The sequence below is a fragment of the Stenella coeruleoalba genome (assembly GCF_951394435.1).
Source record: "Stenella coeruleoalba genome assembly, chromosome: 13".
Taxonomy (NCBI): domain Eukaryota; kingdom Metazoa; phylum Chordata; class Mammalia; order Artiodactyla; family Delphinidae; genus Stenella; species Stenella coeruleoalba.
Window position 1 is genome coordinate 42,159,446 of NC_137159.1, and position 19,705 is coordinate 42,179,150.

General features: G+C 38.8%; 2 long non-coding RNA genes across 4 annotated transcripts in view; one reads left to right on the forward strand and one right to left on the reverse strand.

Annotated features, from left to right (window-relative positions):
- Positions 1 to 19,705, forward strand: part of LOC307196118 — a 1,219,527-nt gene that overhangs the window by 168,348 nt on the left and 1,031,474 nt on the right. The gene's annotated exons all lie outside the window — the stretch shown is intronic.
- LOC307196120 lies at positions 12 to 14,287 on the reverse strand. Its single transcript, XR_013831044.1, has 3 exons — positions 13,779 to 14,287; positions 13,062 to 13,170; positions 12 to 433 (listed from the first exon to the last, which is right to left on the reverse strand). It is a non-coding gene; the product is annotated as an uncharacterized lncRNA (long non-coding RNA).

The window sequence follows — 19,705 nt, forward strand, 5'->3', positions numbered from 1 at the left end:
CCTTTTTTCAGGCAACATCATCCTTCCAAAGATGACAATTGCTAGAGGCCGAGTCCTCCCGCGCTCCTTATACTTCAGTGAAAACTTGAAAAATGAATTAAAATTTATTCCTGTATTGGAATATGTGCTAATGAAGGAAGGAAGACTTGTGTATGAAAAGTGAGGTGTCTACAAATGTTTTCCTTGCATCTGTTTTTAGAACAAGGTACTGATTTAATTGTTAGGGGAGGGAGCCTGGTCACTTTAAAAATTAAAGCATGATCTTACTGTGCTATCAGAGTTGAGAACCACTGATCTATGAGGGTTGCTTGATGATGATTCTCTTCCAGTTTCCAAGTATTTAGATTATGTAATAACTAGTATAAGTCTATATATATCGTCTGTTGTTTTCTTCATTGATATAAAGAGGGATTTCATCTGAGTAGTCTGTCATCTGTAAGATATAAGGTTATAGTTCTAAGTATAAACTGTAATGTTTTTCATGAACTACGTTTCCAGGTTCATGATTTTCCAAGTTCAGTACTTCGTGTGCTATCCCCACTGCATAGGCAATCATAGCCCACACAGGATTTTACCTAGAGTATTCCATCAGAGATGGGAGAAGTGGGGACATAGTTCTAGGTACCAAGAAGGAGTTCTCTCTTCTTTGGAGTGAAAGTAACCATAAGAAAGACAACTCTCAACTCTCACGTGTTCGAGTCATTATATAGCCAAAGGTCTATGTTAAAGAAGAGACTGCATTATAAGGCAAAACTCAGGTAAGTAAGCCTAAGCACTGTTAGCACAGTGTGATATGCAGAGGAGAACCTCTCCATTTTACTTCCTGTAATCCATTCTACGGAATCCCTATTAAAACACCTGGAATCATGAATTCATAAAACAGTAAAGAGAGGAAATTGGGTATGCGATTCATACCCTGTAGAAGTAAGTGGGAGGAAACAGAGACTCAGAGAATAAAGTGACTTACACAAAGGCACCCAGAACATTATGGTATTGATGTATTTGGGAATTGACCAGGGCTCTTAACTCCCAGTTTGTTATATGCGGTTCCATGAATTTGTGTCCTGTCTTACAGTCCTTGCTGTGCTTGAGTGAATATACAATGTCATCGGTGTCTTTTCTGCTTTTCCTTCCACTCCTTCCTTTCTCCCTATCAGCACTCTGCCATCCTCACAGACTTTTACATACAGAGAGTGCCTCTAGACTGACCTTGATCGGGTCAGGCTGGGAGTTGAGTGGCTTTCAGAATTGCAGCGACCCATAATGTTTAGGCCAAAAGATTTCATAAATACTATTCGGAGCCATGGGCAGTAAGAATATTTCTTCAAAAAGAGTTTTGTTTTAAATTATAATAGATTCTCTGTCTTTTTTTTAGTGTTACAGAACTAAAATAATAGGAGTAGCATAGCTCTAAACAGACTGTTGCATTAAAACGAACAAATCGGTAGATTCTAGAATGCTTCCTAAAGCAAGTTATTGTGCTCAGCAGAAAGAGACAACCACAAACAGATCATACAGCAATGCTGTTCTTTCTCTTACTACTGCACAGTGTCCTTATAGAACACCTCTCGAGGAAGTGAGCCATGCCCTGGTTTGGACTTGATTTTAGAGAAGCAAATGTGAATCTGTGAGGAGCCAGAAGCATTAGGGAATTTTTATCCGCCCACCTCTGGGAAGTTTCCTGCATACCCTGGTTCAACGAGTAATTTGTGAATTTAGAACTAGTTTGTGTCCCAAGTCGAGAGGCACAGTGACAGGCTTTCTTTCAAATATAAAAAGGCTGCTTACTCTTTAGCCTAACAGAGTGTATCATTTTAGTAGTTTTTAAAAAAATCAGGATTCTATTCTGACACCCTCCTATGATGGGATATATGTACAATTTATTACATTTTTAATAGTACATTTACAAGTGTACTTATCAAGACTAGGAGATATAATCTGCAGGTCCTGAAGTAGAGTCAAATCAGGTGGTTTTATGCACACATGGGACTTGTGTTTGCCCATCACAGCCCATCATATAATCCATTGATCACGGCTTACCTGAAGGCAGCCATTCATTTAACTCAGTATTTTATTGATATATTGACATAGGTCATATTTGTTTAGTCCTTTGTAGTTAATAAAGGATATTTAGGCAAATTTTCTCATTTGATCCTGACAAGATTCCTATTGAGTTAAATATTGACTCTTAGAGATAAGGAAAATGAAAGCCATGAACATCCCAACTTGCCTGAGTACGCATAGTTGGTGAATAAGACCATGATGGTGCAAAATCAAATTCAACTTTTGATTCCAAATCCAATATTTTTTCCCCACCATACCTAAGCTGCAAGTCATTTTGTTAGCAGCTGGGCAGAGGATGACTTTCCTCATGTGGTTCTGGGGGAATAAATCCTCTGAGGCACTGGCCCTGCCAGGTGTTCCATGTTAACTTCCCGGTTTTGCAAGCAACGTCTGACATGAGAGCATAGTGACAGTGGCGGAGGTGGGGTGAGGTGGGGCAAGACTTCAGAAGACCTGGATTTTAGATCTGACAACGCACTTCATTACTTTAGACTTTCCTCGACGTTAGAATGAGTAGCTGGATTGGGAAATACTTTAGATTAGCAGTCAGTAAACTATAGCTCCCTGGGTCAAATGCAGCCCGTTTTTATCAATAAAGTTTTATTGAAACATAGCCATGCCCATTAGCTCATGTTATTTTCAGTGGCTCTCTTCACACTGCAATGGCAGAGTTGAGTAGTTGCAACAGAGATCATATGCCCTGCAAAGCCCTTTACTGAGAAAGTTTGTTGACTCCTGTTTTAGATCTTCTCTATTTATTTTTTAAAAATTTTCCATTACCTTATTTTATTTGCCAATGGAAGAATAAGCATTTTCTCAAAGAAGAATTTTGAAGTACATCGTCAGCTAATGGGGGGCATTTGTTTTAGCCTGTAATGATTTGGCTGTCATTGCAGACAGTCTCTGGAGAAGCCCTCTTTCTCATTCCAGGAACTAAGAAAGGTGTTTTCTAGGTTTATATCACATTTCCACAAATACAGGTTCAATTAAAGCACCTTTCCTTTTAATTTTTCCCACTCTTTATTGTCATTCAGCCTTGGGTTGAGACAGCGAGATTGGTAAGAGGTGCCCCCTGGAGACCTCCTGCAAATGCTGTTCCATGAAGTAGTGGTTTCCCAATGTGTGTCTCATACAAAACCAAACAATACAAATAATGCATCTATTGTACCTTCCCTATTGCTGGTCTCAAGGGGGTGAGACTATCATCATAAAACACAACAAAGCTGCTATAGAAATGGTCAGGCAGAGGAGATAGTAGTCTGACGGCCTCAGAAACTCAAGGAAACTTCCTCTGAACTGACAGCTGAAAGCTGCAGGGTTTTTCTTTAGTTATTCACTGAAACGTGAAGATTCCCGGTGTCAACGGTAGTTGCAGAACATATTTACTATGATCTACATGTAAATTATTGAATAGATTATCAAGAGATTATACTTATAATCCTCAAAATATTAAAAGCAGGAATGATTTTTAAAACTCTGAGGCTGTTTGAAAACTGTTAACGGGCAACAGTATGTGATTTCTTCCATTGTCTTGCTAGATTTCTTCTAATGTCTAACATGGACAAAATGCTCAAGTTAGGTAAACAAAGCTAAGGTTAGATTTATTGAAATTCCTCATGGTACAGGCTCCCCAGTTGCTTAGGTTATCCTGTTTTAAGCAAATAATTACTTGATTTTTATTTATTTAGCAACATTCCTTCAATTAATCGTATCCCATACCTCCTCTTCCCTCTCAAAGTTTGTTAAATTTAGTTTCTCAACATTTAAAGCGAAGACGTATTTACATAACTTGTTTGATCCATAGCATTCCTATTTCTAGAACTGAGTAGACAGATTATCATGTAGAGGAAGCCAGACTACAGGGAACATTATTTCTGTAGGACTTACTGCAGAACTACGCAAGAAGAAAAAAATCATCTTATTCACACTTCTGCCTTCAACTCATTATTTTTCTGGTGTCCTCAGAACTCACATTTTATTATCCAGAAAAAGCAAAGTACCAACTAACTCAGCTTTTTGTAAGTTAAGGTAATATTAGGCCTGGGATATAGCTAAGTGTTGATCATTAGATCCAACAGGTGAGGAAGACATCCTCGGGAGAACCCTATAGCGTTGCAGAGGTCTGGAAACAGTTTTTTGCATTGGGTACGGATGATGAAGCAGAAAGGTTTCGGTTGGAAGAAAGATGTAGGTTTGTTAAGACTGCTCAAAATCACCATGATGTTAATTTAAGAATGTTCTTGAAAGGAGAAAAAAAACCTAGCTCTGTACTGGCTTCCAATTCATTGGCCAAACAGAAATGTTCCCTTTTCCTAAACACCAAGTCCTACAGCTGAATGTTTAGATCATGTCTGATCTCTGCCTTGTTGATCTCCTGGCCAATCAATCACGTGGAAACAAAGCTGTCAGATGGCAGTGCCTTGATTTTGCTGCCCTTTGAAATGTATTCCTTAGTTGACTGACATCACGCCAGCTAGTGAAAAATCCCACACTTGAGAGGTGCTCTCTTGTCAGCGCTTCAGATTTGAGGAAAGTGCACTGGGGCAAACATCCTATATCTACCCCAGAGTCAGAGGGTCTCTTAGGAATAGTCAGATAAGATGCTTATTTCAGAATACTTTATTATGCATTTATTCTACAACCCCAAGACAGGACTTGCTACCCCCAGAATGCAATTATCCCCCATGGCTGTATATCCCAAGAAATTTATGTAACTCATGCAGAATACAGCTGCTAACAATAAGACCTATTGTTGTATTGAGCTCTTCCAACATTAAAATAACAATCTAAAATCCCCCGGATAATTTTCCATAAATCTAATACATGAGTTCTTTTTTATTGAGACGTAATATCAGAAATTAAACCTTATAAGTATCCAAAAGCAATTACAAAATGAGGAGATTATGGTGGCAATATTGTAAATGGGAACTCACTTAAATGTCAAAGCACTTGCCATAAAAATGGCAATAATGATGCTAAACACAATACACTGAATTTTCAAATATTAATTCCTTTCTTTTTTTCTCTATTATACATGATGAGTTTCAAACAACCATCACCATACTGATTGTGGAAATAATAATATCATCACCATCATCTGCTGGTGAAAACACAAATGGCTCTGTCATTCTGTCCTAGGGGCACTTACTAACTAGAATCAGACATAAATCCCTAGAGGTAAAATGACAGGGCATTACAAGGCTCAGAGCTCAAAGCTTAATTGTAAACCTGCGTGCTAATAAGCCTGACTTTTAAAGATACCAGTCGTAGCAAAAATGGCAGTAAACAGAGAATTAGTTTTTCAGGCTGAGTGTTACTATTTGCTGGTCATAAAATGTTTTCAGCTTTGGAACATTTGTTGCTGTTGTTTGGTATTTACTTCTGTTCAGCTAGTTGATCCAGTTCAGTATAATTTGAGAACAAACTACATGCCTGCCCCTGCTTTCCTTCCTCCATGAGCACTAATCAAGCTCCAGTTGTATACAGGCATCGTGCTAAGCAGTAAGGGAGATACTGAGGAAGCACATGGCATGGGCTTGGTCTGGAGTAACTTACAGTCAAGTGGGGGGGCGGGCGGGGGTAAAAGAGGTATACACGCCAACTAGAAAAACTCAAAGCAAAAATCAGGGAAACAGATTTCTCTTTTGGACTTATTAAAGTCCATTTCAGATAGGAGAAATCTACAGAAAATGAGTAAGTGAATTAAACCCAGAGGCTTCTCAGCCAGGTTCGCGAAAAGGAGAGTTACTGAGGAACCTACTCAGTGCCAGACCTCGGACTAGGTCCCTAGACTTGTGTGTTACACAGAACAACCCCTTTGAAACAGTTGAGGAGAAACACATGCCTCTCATTTTATAGATGATGAAAGTGAAGATGTTAAGGCCTTTCCTCACTTTTCAGATCTCAGCCCAAATGTTCCCTCTTACCTCAGGGAGAATCATTTAGGGGCTTTATGGCATTCCTGTGGCTTTGTGTGTATATCTTCACTATAACACTCAGCACGGTGAATAGTACACAAGTGCATGTCCATCTCTCCTAAAGGTAGGAATTGCCTTTACACCTTCCCACCTCCAGTGCTGAACACACCACCTTCTACTTCAACGTAACAGGTGCTGAACACGTGTTTGCTGAGTAGATAAGGCATGACAAACTGCTTGTAGGGCAGAGCTGGGATTAATATTCAGTTTTTAAAACATTCCAGTACTGATGCTCTTTCCACCATTCCCTGTGTTACCTACACAGAGAAAGAACTTTCTCAGAGGAAGAAACAAGTATTTAAATTCCATCCTGCCACTCTGTTTTTTCTGTGAGGGGAGTTCATATTTTAGGAAAACAGCTGAGTAATTGAATGAGCCCACCAATGAGATAGGCACTCAGGTGGTATGCAGAAAAGTCAAGAGTATTCTTGGATCACTTTCACAAAAAAACAAAACAAAACACTGAACCTTCTCAGAATAAAAGACCGCTCTTGCTTTTGCCTGAAACACCTGCATTTGAGGTGTAAGTTTTCTGCATAATTACTCTGGTCTTTACTTCATTTTAATCTCATTTTAGTGCCTATATAATCAATATTAAATTTATATTGGGAAACCCAGGCAGACAAAGAATTGCGAAATTGGATCGGATGATCTTTCTTTATCACATCATCATGCTTAGGAGTGTGCAAAGGGGTTGATGGCTGCTTGATAAATATATGTGGTTGTTCACCAATCTCAGAATGTTAATATTTGACAGAGTTTCAAAATGGCTCCAGGAGCTAGTAATTTAATTCTAAGGTATACACACTACCAAAGAAAACAGATCATTAGAAATCTTTATTTTGTATGGGAAAGAGCAGTATTGTTCTTCTAAGAAACCAAATTCTAAAAGCATTTCTAGTAGTCACAGAGGATCCTGGGAAGAAAGAAGACTGATGAAGCTGGGGGCTGCTTTTTTTTTGAGTAGGTACCTTTCTGTGTGGGTAAGTTCTAGGCAGCAAACAAGGGATCTTACTACCCTATAGGTATCTTATAAAGTGAAGTGTTAAAAATAGATTTTGAATTATGATCAAGTAACTTTGCCCATTTCAGAATCATACTGAATATCAAATAGTAGAAAACGTAAAAAAATAAGTTCGTGTACTGCAAAATTAGATATCTACACATATCAGAAGGAAATATGCAAATTATGTGCTTTCTAATAAGCTCTACTGTTAACTTCACAAGAGTTAACGGATCCTATTTGCCATCTACTTAACAGCAAAGCCAAAGAAAAACAGGTTTTTATTTCTTTTCTGTTGTTTTATTTCCTCCTTTTTTTTCCTTCCCTCCCTCCCTTCTTCCCTCCTCTTTCTTCTTTCTTTATTTTGAGGTGACTTGAACGTATGTAATTAAAGTAAGTGAGGAGAAGTGGTCTGTGCCCCTCTGTGGTTTCCAGAGAGTTTTAATTATTCATTTGATTTGTTGAAAGGGCCATCCTATTGGGTGTTTTGGTAAAGTCACATCGCTTTTTTTCTTTTTGAACAACAGATACTATGACAGTACAGAAAAGATGGAGAACCTTCCCTTGTACATAGTAAAGTAGGAGAGACTTCCCTGTCACCCACATCTCCTCTCTCCCCTCTTTTTGGTCTTTCCCTTTGTTCTTCCCTGATTTGCTTTTATAAATAACACAGTGTTTTCATTTCAGTCTTCTGGTCAAAAAGGAGAGTCAGGCGTTTCTACTGCAGGTTTTACTAGGACTTTAAACCAACATATCTAAGAGAAGTCTCACCATCCTCTTCTGTCTAACTCATCTGCACTATTTCTGTTAACACTCTCACCTTTCATTACAAAGTCCATTCATCTAGCTACCTCTCTTTAACAAGCGCCTCAGGTCCAGGCACTAATTGCTCCACAATTCATTTGCCACTGGTTCCTTTCTTTTCTTCCCTCTCCCAGAGATGCTGGGCTCATTATGTCATTACTGAGCTACTGCAATGACTTTTGTTGGGCTTTCTATCTAACAATTTCTACACTTTAAAGTGCATCGGTTATTGACTCTCAGATTTATATTCCTGAAGCGTAGCTCTGGTCATATCACAACAAAGCCTCAAAACATTCCCTATCAACCTGGTGTCTTCCGAGGAGAGTTCAAACTTGGGATGCATATAGTGGTAACAAGTAGGTGAGTACAAGGCAGAGAGAAGTGCAAATAATAATACCTTAATTTCAGAATTGTTTGGAAGATTAAATAAGATAATTTATAGCACAGGGCATGGTGCTGCTCATCTAATTTAAGCAACTACGTGTTAGTTACTATTGTCTTCCTCTATTTGGGGATAGTTGGAGTAATGGAGAAAAGAGACTAGTTCTCCCTCTCTGCTCTAGCTAGACTGCATGGAAAATTGTGATAGTCTTTGAAATATAATAATTTTTAAGACAATTCCATCGGCACGTAGAATTAAAATCTTGGTTAAGAATTTGTTTATTGGGCTTCCCTGGTGGCGCAGTTGAGAGTCTGCCTGCCAATGCAGGGGACGCGGGTTCGTGCCCCGGTCCGGGCAGATCCCACATGCCGCGGAGCGGCTGGGCCCGTGAGCCGTGGCCACTGAGCCTGCGTGTCCGGAACCTGTGCTCCGCAACGGGAGAGCCCACAACAGTGAGAGGCCCGTGTAATGCAAAAAAAAAAAAAAAAAAAAAAAAAAAATTGTTTATTAATTATTTTCATTTCTAATTTATTTTGGAAGCATTATCAAAACAAAAATTAAACAAATCCTTGCTGCAGAAACCCACATTAAAGCCTCATAAATGGAACTGTATTCTGTAATTTAAACTAGGCATTTTTAATACAGTTTTAAAAATTACATGGCTGTATTATTGAAATGAGAAAAGTAGTTGATGTGCATTCAGATTAGTTCCTTTAATAATGCTTTTTAAAACTCTATGGCTATTACTGACGCAGTAGTACAACGATAATTTGCAATGCCCCATTGGCTTTGATGAAAGGGCAAAGAAAATGGTTCAAGTTATCATAGAGAAGCTAATATGAGGCAGTATAAAAAGTAATAAATATTTTTTAAACTCAGAAAATAAAAGGCACAAAGCGAAATATATGTATTCTACCCACTTATGTTCCCCAAAGAGGCTCCAGCTTCTAGGATTCAAGTATAAACTGAATTTATAATAGGTGAGTTTAAGCCCCTATTTACTCTTCAGCTGAGTAGATAAGACTTGATTATGAAAGTTTTGAAGCTCCAGGAGAAGGCATACCGCAAGAAGGCTCAAGCTCAGGGAGAATATTAGAAAAAGGAGAACTCCTATCTCAAAAAGGGATGTTAGAGAGTTATTTTATCCACAGGCTTTTTGACCCAGAGGGAGAGGATCCTAGGTATTTAGATCTGGTTTCCTGTTCAAGGAAAATAACTCACCAGAAATAAACATTTCTGATGATTAAGATTAGGTTTCTGAAGTAGAATGACCTTGTTCTGAGGTTGCCACTAAAGATGGTGTCGCCACTGCTGTCATTTCTCAGCTGCCCCACAGGACCCTCTGAGGGATGTATTTCCAGAGCAATTAATTACAAGAGCCTGTGGACTTTGGGAAAACCCCACGCTTGCTTTATGATGATGTGGCAAATGATGATAGGCAAGCTGATGGTAGAGAACCTTCCTGTTGTTCTCAAAACCTCTACATCTGAGAGTTAATTATTCCCCCTTACTGCTCTTCGTGCCCTGTATTTACACGTCTCTGGTGTCCCATTCAGTCTTTGGCAGATGACTGTCTGGATGTGGTTTTCCTGATTGTCACTCTTCATTGTTCCTTTTTCTTATATCTTCTCAGTAGGGGAGATGACATATACTTCAGTACCTACTCAAAGGCCCAAGCTGATACCGCCATTATCCTGTTATCTAGAACTGTATATGATTAAGCGTTATTAATTTTCTATAAAAATCGTCCATTTGATAGTTGCCCTTCTATATGCATGGTCTACTAATGGTAACTGGGATTCATACAGGGACACACTGGAAATGGTCAAAATCAACCTGTACTCTTAGCTCCATAGTGACCCCTGCGTTCTATTGTGTGTATGTGTCAACAGGAAGTATAGACTCTTAAAATCCTTGACACTTGTTTCTGAGGATTATACTCCATTGTTTGGAGAAACTGAATGTAAGTTACGGTATCTAGCCTGAGTGGGCCCCTGATGTCCAGCAGGCTAGATCCAGGTCAAGTGGCTTCAATTACAGATGACCAATACGTGTCTTAATACTCCCTAACTTAAAAACAATATAAAATGTACCCCATAGTATATTTATTTCTCTAGTTTATATTTTCTGTAAAAGATTCGTCTCTCAGAATTTTAGATACAGAAGAACACATCACAGTTAGAGAAATTAGGTAAAGTAATTTTATCTCCAGCTATAACTTTGGGGAAATAGCTCAGGCAGCTTACACAGTATACCATGGTGGTTGGAACAATGGGTGAAGCTAGCTATCTGAATTTGAATCCCAGAGCTATTCTTGTTGGCTCTGTGATCTTGCACAAGGTCTTTGCTGTGTTTTAGATATCTTATTTGTTAAATGGAGATAATACCACTATTCACCTCCTAGGGCCATTTTGAGATTTAAATAAGTTAATAGGTATTAAGTGCTTAAAATATTTCCTGGCACAGACTAAAAGCTCAATAAGTATAATTTCCATGCAAGCTTTTACTTATTGTAAGAGTTCATAAGACCCAAATTGCAAAATTCAGAGATACAGTTGACTTAGAACACATTTGAGATACAACCCCTTTAATCACAGCACATTTAGATAAATCCTACAAGAAGAAATTTCAGACCCTTTTACTAGATAAGCCCAGAGTGTTTTGAATGAGGGAAAACATAGAAAGTTGGAAGGTCACAATTACCCTAGAAAAAAAAGTTTACATTTTAGGTGGATTAAAATATGCCTGATTTTTCCACCTCCTAGAGTAATGGAAATAAAAAAAAAATAAGTGGGACCTAATGAAACTTAAAAGCTTTTGCAAAGCAAAGGAAACTACAAACAAGACAAAAAGACAACCCTCAGAATGGGAGAAAATATTTGCAAATGAATCAATGGACAAAGGATTAATCTCCAAAATATATAAACAACTCAAGCAGCTCAATATTAAAAAAACAAACAACCCAATCAAAAAATGGGCAGATGATCTAAATAGACATTTTTCCAAAGAAGACACACAGATGGCCAAGTAGCACATGAAAAGTTGCTCAACATCACTAATTATTAGAGAAATGCAAATCAAAACTACAATGAGGTATCACCTCACACCAGTTAGAATGGGCATCATCAGAAAATCTACAAATAGCAAATGCAGGAGAGAGTGTGGAGAAAAGTGAATCCTCTTGCACTGTTGGTGGGAAAGTAAATTGATACAGCCACTATGGAGAACAGTATGGAGGTTCCTTAAAAAACTAAAAATAGAATTACCATATGATCCAGCAATCCCACTACTGGGCATATACCCAGAGAAAATCATAATTCAAAAAGACACATGCTCCCCAATGTTCATTACAGCACTATTTACAATAACCAGGTCATGGAAGCAACCTAAATGCCCATCGACAGACGAATGGATAAAGAAGATGTGGTACATATATACAATGGAATATTACTCAGTCATAAAAAGGAGCAAAATTGGGTCATTTGTTGAGATGTGGATGGACCTAGAGACTGTCATACAGAGTTAAGTAAGTCAGAAAGAGAAAAACAAATATCGTATATTAATGCATATATGGGAACCTAGAAAAATGGTACAGATGAACCGGTTTGCAGGGCAGAAATTGAGACAGATGTAGAGAACAGACGTATGGACACCAAGGGGGGGAAGCGGCGGGGGGTGGGGCTGGTGGTGTGATGAATTGGACGATTGGGATTGACATGTATACACTGATGTGTATAAAATGGAAGACTAATAAGAACCTGCTGTATAAAAAAAATAAATAAATTTTTTAAAAAATGCCAGATTTATACACTTGATTTCACACTGTATGGTATTTATACTTCTGTCTCTAAAAGTAAACATGTTGAGTAGACAACCAAGCTTACCACTAATTATATTTTTCCCATTTGAATAGGAACCACCAGGGTGAGAACATCCTTAAGAAGGAAGATAATGAATCTTTTGGTTTTATTATACTACACCTTTTTCTTCTACCTTTTTAAAAATTTTTAAACAAAAGAATGTAGTAAAATTTAAAAAATGATATGGGATTATACTATGAGGAGGGGGTATGGTATATTGAAGATGGCTGCATGTCTTACTTTTCCTTTTGCGATGTGCATCTTCTTGAATCTGATCTTTTCTTAATGACTGGATTGACCAATAGATTGGGGATAGACGTGATGTTCTAGAATGTCTAAGTCTAGATCAAACCGCTCTTAGAATGTTTGTTCTTGGGGAAGCCAGCCTCTATGTAAGACATCCCACTTACCTGAGATTGCCATGCTGTGGGAAGATCAATCTAGCCATGTGGACAAGCCATATAGAGAAAGATACACAGATAGTCCTAGCTGTTCCAACCACCCAGTCTAGGCATCAAACACGCGAGTAAAGAAGCCATTGTAGACATTTCAGTGCCAGCAGGCACAGAGTGGAAAAGAATCAATGAAGCTACTCAACAGGCTGAACCAAGACCCCAGCTGAGCAGTCCCAGCCAACAGCACTCTTCCAGGCCACCTTAGCTGAGGCCCCAGACGTTATGCAGCAAAGATGAGCCATTCCACACTGTGCCTTACGCAAATTCCTGACCCACAAAATTGTGAGCGTAATAAAATGCTTATAGTTTTACTCCAGCAATTTTTGGAACAGTTGTTAAGCAGCAATAGATATCTGAAACAAGGGGAAACAAGGTTATGTGACTGAGATTCCGTGATCTCAGTCCAAACTTTAAAGTTTAATAAGACTGGGTCTTTTCTTCGCTCCTTGCTCGTAATTCCTCCCTAAAAAAACAAACAAACAAACAAAAAACCTCAACAGATAACAGAAACCTCACCTGCTATTGGTTTGCTGCCATTTAAATATCCTTGTTTCTCTTTGATTGATCTTCTGCCGGTGACCACCAAAGTCTACAGGACTTCCCTTTGCAAAACATATGGATCTTGCTGGAAAGAAAAGGCTAAGGTTTGCATATGAAATAATCAATATTATGCCTTAGTTTCACTATTTGAAGACCTACTTTCTGTCACCCAGTAAGCCTGGAAATAAAGGAGCTATCATCATGAACATGACATGTAGGTGTTTAAATTTTAATGACAAAATTATAGCTCAAGTACATGCCAAGGGAGGAAAGAAAGCAGGTACAGGGCCACACATAGCTCACCAGAGAGCCTGCTAAGTACGTGCGAATAGCACTTGAGCGCGCATGCCTAGAGGAGTAGGTCTGTTGTACCTTTAACAATGGCATGTTCTGTTTCCAATTAAATGCTGGTTCCTTTAGGAGGTACCATTCCCAAAGGAACAATTATTTTTGAGTCTCTAAAGTCTCTGAATAGTATATTTTAACTCTGTCAACTCTCATTGCCTTCTGTAAAACATCACGAAAGCTCAAGGTTAGAATTTATTTTACAAAGAAGGAACGTTTTGTTTTGTTGTGTTTGCCTACAAGGAGAGAAAAAGTAAACACACATGGTCTTAAAGTGTTCAGCTGTTTAAAACTCTAGCTTACTAGTAAAGAAACGTAGTCTCCTATAACCATAAAGCATTAACTCACGTGTAGTCCTATTTTTCCGTGTTTCCTCAGAAGACCTCTCTCTTCTCTTCTTCGTCTTCTCTTCCTCTCCATCTTTTGACTGATAGCTAAGAATGGCCTTTTATTTGGATTCTCCAACTAATTACATTTTTTTAAACCCAAACACTATCATTTTTGGGGGGTAGGCCTTATTTGTTAATTTGGGACTTGTGTTAAACATTTACTTTAACATTCTCTTGAGATCCGTGGGGGATTGACAAGATTAGGAGTTTCCCAGTCAGGGCTGAGATGTCTTTCTGTGCTTTTTATCTTCTTCCCTAGATAAGAGAGAGAGAAGAATGATCTGCTGCTCTGAAAATTGTATAATGTGCTGGATTCACAAGCACTTGTCATCACTCATTCGTGGTCCTATTCCTAGATGATTCATGATTTCATTGTAGTGTGTCCATACCATCTATTTATCCATCCAGTAATCTATATAATTATTATTTCTTAAGCAGTTAGTAAACTAGACAGTCTGGTAAGTGTTGAGGACACTAAAATAGACTAAGGCATGGTCCTCTCAGGGAGCAAAGATGAGAGTCATTGAGTTTGCTTTAAATAAATATTGAGTCTTAATTAGTTTACCAACTTTGCCTGTAGGTATAAAAGCTGTCTTTCACCCATAAAACACCCAACTTATTAGCAAGGTTATCTTTCTCAGCAATTATTAAGTTTCCATACTGATTTAAGTAAAATCTATATTACCTTTGGCTTTCCAGATCACTGCTTTGGCAGAAAGAGATAAGGCAGGTAAAGAAGACTGTAGAATAATATAACATATTATCAACTATAACCTCAAAGCAAAATGTGTTCAAATTTCATCTAAATGTGACCAACTGTTAAGAATATTATGTGCTTCTTAAGATGAGTAAAATCTAAGTCTCTACGTATATTGGCATGTGCTGTTAAAATGCATTTTCATGTTGCATCATGGAAAGATTTGCATAGCTTAATATAACCACAAAGAGGGTATCAATTTAAGTATCCAGTGAGCCCTTCAACCTGTGGAGATTTTCTTCTTACAAATGAAAAGCTAAAACCATTACTCACCTTGCTCCCAGAATAGAACCAAGGGGGGACTCCCGATGGAACTGAAAAGGCATACAAATGCAAAATGGATAAAAAGAAATCCTTTCCATTTTTTTTTCGTTTCTCTTTTTTTGTTTGCGGTACACGGGCCTCTCACTGTTGTAGCCTCTCCCGTTGCGGAGCACAGGCTCCGGATGCGCAGGCTCAGCAGCCATGGCTCACGGGCCCAGCCGCTCCGCGACATGTGGGATCTTCCCGGACCGGGGCACGAACCCGTGTTCCCTGCATCGGCAGGCGGACTCTCAACCACTGCACCGCCAGGAAAGCCCATGTCCTTTCAATTTTTTACAGACATATCCTGTAATCAACCCATGGATTTCATTGCTAGTGAGAGAAAATCACTGAAACAACTAACTTTGTAGGGCTTCAGAATTTTTATGAATAAGAATAACATTTTCCAGATCTTCTAGTGGGATCAAAAAGCACTGAAGGGAAGACAAGAACGAAGACGTCCTCATGCTTCTGGGCGTGATGTAATACTGTACAGGGACTGGGAGCCCTGCCTCCTACCCCAGCTGTAGAACTCACGAGGGTCCTTGGCTCCCACATGTTCCCCACAAGGGCAGCCTAATGATTCTGTTGGGGGAGGGAGCCTGAAGCACAGATTCCACTCATGGTTTTCTGTTTCTGAAAGCTGGGCCTGTTCTTTTTACTGAAAACAGGTCCACATTCCTTAACTCAGAGCTCCATACCCATCTGTTCAATAACAAAGTAAGAGGTACTAGACATAGCATGAAATGACTCCTTGGGTTAGGTTTTCTTTTTGTTCTTCTTCACCTGCAGTTTAATTGGATGACTGCTAAGACATTCTATAGCTGCTCCTCTCATGTCTACTTCCTCGTGCCGTAAATATTGCTCCTGCTTTCCTTGATATAGCTGTCTGGCCTCTTACACAGGCCAGATGACCTGTGTACTTGGGGGAAGAGAACAGTTTGTCCAAGAAGTAGAGACAATAAATGTCACAACTGATAGAATATTGACAGAGGATTTTTAATTTTAGATAAAATAATGCAGGGATGCTTTTCTGACCTCATGGCCATTTCACTGAATAATGGTTGCATTCATTTTGCCACTAGGCCTTGGTGTCCATATAACAGAGCAAGGGATTATTAAGTTAAATGGGCATGGAAAAGAGTGATTTAATTCTCCTAGGAAATATGGGATGTAGCAAAGCCACTCTTTTCTTCACCTCTGCTTTTTAAAATAATAACTTTTCCTTTTATCTTAATAATATTAGTACCTGTCCATTGAGGGAAAATGTAAATAAAAACCATCCATCATTAACATTTCGGAAGGTATCTGTTCTCTCTCTTTTGCTTTTTGTACATATATACACAATTTCTCTCTACCTCTCTCTATATAGTCTTTCTCTTTCATCCATCCATCCATCCATCCATTATCTATGTACTAGACCACAAAACCTTAGCACCCTCTTCCCCAAACTACTCAGTTTTGAGAAGGCCCCCAAAGGTTCCCCAGATTGTTCACAAACCAGTCTGTCAGCAAATATCACCACGATGCATCTGCCATGTTTTCCTCTCTTACTTAGGTTCTGACTTGGTGTCTGGGTCTCAGAAGTTCAAGGAGTTGCAGTTGTTACTGCTGATGGTGGCTTTCGTGAAAATGTCTGTGGCCAGGCCGTGGGTTTACTTGGGGTTTTGTTCTTCTGGCAGCCCAGGCCAAAACCCGGATTGCCATGATTGATCTTTTTTTCTTTCTTTCATAATACAAATTCAATCTGTAAGTAAGTCCTGACCCTTCTAATATAATATAGCATCACCTCTGAACTAAACAACAGCCCCTTAGTCAATCTCCCTGCTTCCTGTTCTCTACAAAACAGGGAATTTTTTTTAACCTAAGCAAGATCACACTTGCTTTCACTAGGAATGCAGTGGTCTCTCAGCCATGACCGTGCCTAGGATCACCCCTCTGACCTTGTCTGCTTCCTCTGGTGCTTTGTATTCCTTAGCACCAGTCTCCTTACAGTTCCTCCAGCTGTCAAGATCTCTGCCACCTTGTAGCCTTCACATGTATTCTCCCCTCCATCTAGCATGCCCTCCAGATATCTGCAGGGCTCACTCTATCTCTTCATTCAAATCTCTTGAAATTTCTCTGTGTTAAGCTACCCCAATTAAATTGATCCCTTTACTACCATACCATTCCTTCTCTGACTGTTTTTTGGATAACATTTATTACTATATAATGTATTATAATATAATATATAATATGTTTATATATTATATTTAATATATTAGAAAATATGATATGCTTATATATAACATGATTATAGGCCATATGTATATTATATATTTTATATAATTATAACTATATTATATATTTTATATAACTATATCATCTATATTAATTTTGTACTTGGTAATTGTTTCCTGTCCAAGAGCAGAAAATGTGTTTTATTCACTTTTATATTCCCAGCAGCAAAACCAGTGACTGTTATGAAGTAGTTGCTCAATAAATATTTGTAAATTGAACGGGTTTATAAACAAATGGAAGTCATCAATCCTCAGGGGGCCAAAGTTAGGCTGAAATCTGTGTTTAGATCAGAAGAATAGTATTTGTGCCACACTGTGTCACTTGGGGCAACATATTAACTTTTTTACCCTAAGAGTATCACAGAATCTGTGATCTTTGCTCATCCCTCAAACCAAGAAACAAACATTCACTAGCAAAATCCTGGCTTCATGTTTGTATACTCTTTTGTCACAAGATGGAATTAAATCAGTTCATGCCTGAGTCCTCAACTTCCCCCCCCCCACATTCCTTCTTTCTAACTTCTTTTACCAGTCATCTCTCCCTACACACAAGTGTGCATATCAAGCCTTCTCACTCCTTCATGTAGAATAGAAGACTCATAACAGATACAATTCCATTATCGGTCCACAAACAACAACACCTTTATTATTTTTTCTACAATACCTTTGTTGTTAGCAAGATAGTACTTTATCAATATTTTGTAATTGCGTAGAATAATTTATGTATTTAACCCTCTTTTCGGTTATTAAGGCTGTTTCTGATTTCTTGCTCTTACAAACAGAATTACTCTGAATATCCCTGGGGCTGATTGCTGACTCAAGGGGTTCACACCTTGTTAAATTTAATAATCACCCTCCAGGATTATTAACACAATTTGCACACTTAGCAGCAGTGCCTGAGAAGACCCATATTTTGTCACTTGCACAACACTAAGTCTTTTCAATCTTTTTGATCTTTGAAAATTATAGGCCCAAATGGCATATTGTTGTTTAAAAAAATCTATATTTCTTTAATACTTGGTGAGTTTTAACATTTAATATTTAGTAAATATTTGGATATCCTCATTCATGAACCTGATTTATGTCCATTAATAACGATTTGGTTATTTGACCATTTTCTCTAATAGTATTTGCTTTTACTTTTACGTTTAAAATATTAGAGTTATGTGTGGTGAGAAAAGTTGCCATGTAGAGTTTATGGAAAACCCCACTGTGAGGATCACGACATGGGTACCTATATTTCTGGAGTAAAGCCGTACCATCTCTAACAGATACTTGTGCAGCATTTATAGCTCCTGGCATGCTAATGGTCCTTGGTAGAGATGAAGTGTGCCAGTCCATGAGAGATAAAGTAGCCACGCACCTAGGACTGCTCATCATGAGCTTGGTTCTTTCAGATCCAGTAAGTTATAAGGCTGGATGGACTCTGTAGCAGTCCATTGTAGGATGGAAATATTTCATCCAGGACCAAGTATAGGCTAGGTCAGAGAGCACTTAATAGCAGAGGAGGTGCAAGAGGGGGGATTGATCACACAATATATTACCTGGAAATTACCAGCCTGAATGAACTATAGAATGGCTCAGCTCTGTCGCCAGTTTGGAGATAATACCCTATGAGGATGGAGTACCACTACCCAAGATATAATGTACAAATCAACAACTTTTATATATGCTGTATTCCACAACAGGTGGGTAATACATGGAGACAGGAAGCAGAAGTGGACTTACAGTCATTCCCAGGAATACACTTAAGGAATTTTTGTTTTCCTTCCCTGCAACTCTAAGCTTTGCAGGTCTGAGGGCTTGGTTCTTAGAGGGAAGATGTTTCTTCCGGGGAACACAGCAGTATTCTTGTTAAATCTAAGTCTGCCACTTCACATTTCTTACACTAAGAAACTAGCAGGCAAGGAAATGTGTTCTGACCATTAGGAAGAGGTACAGCTTCTACTACACAGTTGGGGATAGGGAAGAATGCTTGTCAACTAGGTGATTCACTGGGTGTCTCTTGATACTCCTTTGCTCAATATTTATGCTTAATGGAAAAGGGAAGCAGCCATGGGCTGAGAAAGTCATGAAAACCAGGGGCTCAGACCCAGCCCCCGCCAGGGTTGATGTACATCATCCATCCACATGAGCCACCTAGACCAGGAAGGATGCTAGCTGAGGTTGGGGGGAATAGAGAATCTTGGAAGTGGAGGATAATATCAGTTGTAGTCCCAAGAGTAACTGTAACAGCAGGGGCAGTTCGTCCTACTAATCTCCCTTTTGTAAGTTTTCCCAAGCAATAGGATCAACCAGAATTCTGGAGGAGATGCTCCTAGATGGGGTAAACTTATTATATGAAGCAAATAAATCTTAGTAACATGAGTGTGATTAGTACCCTCTGGCATGAACAAGGCTCTCATTCTCCCAGTTGCCGGGAGTGTAGGCTGCTGGCCAATCACAGTTGACTCTCTCCAAGGCTAAGGAAGCTGATTCACACAACGTTATAACCCTTCTTTGGGTAAGCTTATACAGTTGTCTCTCAGTATCCTTGAGGAGTTGGTT